The sequence below is a fragment of the Penaeus vannamei genome, chromosome 28, assembly GCF_042767895.1.
Source record: "Penaeus vannamei isolate JL-2024 chromosome 28, ASM4276789v1, whole genome shotgun sequence".
NCBI classification, from domain to species: domain Eukaryota; kingdom Metazoa; phylum Arthropoda; class Malacostraca; order Decapoda; family Penaeidae; genus Penaeus; species Penaeus vannamei.
The window spans coordinates 23,136,034-23,138,533 of NC_091576.1; the positions used below are offsets into that span (position 1 = coordinate 23,136,034).

At 46.2% G+C, this 2,500-nt stretch overlaps 1 protein-coding gene across 4 annotated transcripts in view; it reads left to right on the forward strand.

Moving 5' to 3' along the window:
- Positions 1-2,500, forward strand: part of LOC113823532 (pancreatic triacylglycerol lipase) — a 19,554-nt gene that overhangs the window by 231 nt on the left and 16,823 nt on the right. For 2 of the 4 annotated variants that reach the window (XM_070141934.1, XM_070141936.1), the window contains exon 2: positions 2,145-2,500. This exon is cut by the window's right edge and continues 144 nt beyond it. The gene's annotated coding sequence lies outside the window, so the exon portion shown is untranslated. Of the gene's footprint in view, positions 1-2,124 lie in introns of those variants that run through there. The other 2 variants (XM_070141933.1, XM_070141935.1) reach the window with 2 other exon arrangements.

Below are 2,500 nucleotides of genomic sequence, written 5' to 3' on the forward strand. Positions count from 1 at the left end.
TCAAATGGAGTGGTCATATATGTGGTCATTTCACTCGCCTCGGCCCATGTCGGTGACGTGACATAACGTTCCCCTCGTGGCGACTTACCTGTTGTGATGCTGTGACGAGGAAAGTATTACGGTTAATATTTGGAGCACGGGAGAGCGGTGACATTGGTAACGGGGAGTGGGGGAGGGGGAGTAGAGGGGGTGGGGGATGCTAGTTTTAGTATTATTTTTTTTATCTTTGAAAAGAATTGACTTCATAATAATAATAAATGATTAAAAATGAAACAAAAATTGGGAATTGAATTTAAATTTTGTGGTTATTTTTTGATAAAAGAGAAATTTGGAGGTAAACCGTGATATTGATTTTAAAACGTGATGCAGTTCTTATTGATTGCAAATTCGTCAATTGTTCTTGTTCATTTTTGTCAAGTATTCTTCTCTCTCTCTCTTCTTTAATATAAAATATTTATCCTTGATGGCTTTAGAAAAATACGCAAAACCCTAACAAATAACGTATTTATAAATGTCTTTGTTCATTCTATCGCTATTTCTTTCTCTGCAATTTTCACTGAATTGACTGAGATCTGTGGACTGAAGTGGAGGAATGGAGGAATAGAAATAGGGAAAAGTGGAATTGTGCATTGAATTCCTCGGGTGTGGAAGGCAGCGGTGTGGTTAGTTCCGCCTGGTGGTTGAAGGGGGAGGTGGAGGGGAGAGGGAGGGAGAGTGGAGGGGAGGAAGGGAGTGGGGAAGGGTGGAGGGGAGGAAAGAGGATGAGTGGAGTGGAGGGGAGGAAGGAAAGAGGATGGGTGGAGGAGGGGAGAGGGAGGGAGGGTGGAGGGGAAAGGAAAGAGGATGGCGGAGAGGTGGGGAAGGATGGGGGAGGGAGGGTGGGTGGAAGGGTGGAAGGGAGGGGAGGAAAAGGATGGATGGAGGGGAGGAGGAGAGGGAAAGGAAAAGGATGGGTGGAGAGGGGTGGGGGGAGAGGAGGGATAATGGCCAGAGGTGGGGGGATGGGAGGGGGGTGTTTGGAGGGGAGAGAGGAGGGAATGAGGGGGAAGAGCGGAGGGGAGAGGGGAAGGTCGGAGGGCAGAGGGATTGCGGAAAAGTGGAGTGGAGTGAAGTGGAAGGGGGAAGGGGTGGAGGGCCGGGGTGTGGGAGTGGCACTTACTGTAGGACTGGCAGATATCCAAAGTGTGGAAGGAGAGGCAATGAGAGTGAACGTAGGGAGAGAGGGAGAGTGAATAGAAGGGAGAGGATGAGGGAGAGTAAGAAGGAGAGGGAGATGGAGGGAAAGGAAGAGGGGGAAAGGGAATGTTAAGCATGGAAAGAGAAAGAGTGGGGGGAGGGAGTGAGGGGAGATGGGAGAGTGCGAAAGAAATGGGGTGGAAGGAGTGGAGAAGGGGAGAAAATGAAGGATATGGATAAAACGGAAGCGAGGATACATGGAAGGAGGTGACGGGAAATACCAAGCAAAGACAAGGAAGAAAGAAGGATGCAGACGGGGAGAGAGAGAGAGAGAGAGAGAGAGAGAGAGAGAGAGAGAGAGAGAGAGAGAGAGAGGAGGGAGGGAGGAAATAGGAAGGCCAAACAAAAAATAGGAAGGGAGAGGAGGGGGTGAGGGTATCTAAAGTCAGTATCTAAAGCTACTTTGTATTCCTAAACTGCCAGAGGGCGATGAACTCTGTGAAAAAAAGAAGACAATTTCTCTCTCCCTCTTTCTTTCTTTTTACTATTATCACTTTATTTTTCTATTGCAACTGTTGCTATTATTGTTATTGTCATTGATAGTAATGTTATTGTAAACGGTATTAGTAGTAATAGCATTGCTATTGAAATTGATGATAATGTTATTGTTAATGTTATTATAACTGGGGTAGCATTGTTATTACAACTGATGTCAATATTATTGCAATCACTATTTTTTTCATGTTATCTTTGGTTTTAAACGTGGCATTATTGGTATCAGAACTATTTTACCATTATATTGTTGTCCTTGGCCGCTGGTGACCCACCCACCACCACCATTATATTTGGAACTAGGAAATCACCTTAAACTTTTAGCTGAAGAAGGCGACCCTTCACGCTTAAGCATAGGGTGGGAAACAGACCTCCACCCTTTCCCTAAACATCCCCATGTCCTTCTCTTCTCACAGAACGGGTTTAAAACGGCGACGGAGGAACCCACTCAGACCACACGAGGGACGACTAGTGGGTGGGACCACGTCAGCAGGAGGCGGGACAAGGATACTGAGGATACGCGAGGGGACTTGAGTCATGGCGCGACGAGGATCCGGCTGAAGTTCCTCTTGTTTTTTTTGAAGTTTTAGTTTATTTTTTTCACTTTTATTCCCTGTTTCTTTAATCTCTCTTTTCGGTATCTCTCTTTTTTATATCCTCTCTTGACTCTCTAATCATCCTCTTCTTACTCTCGACCTCGCTCTGATCCCACTCGAGTCGACCTTGACGAACCTCACCCCTTCTTTTCGACCACTCGAGAGCAACGCAGCAT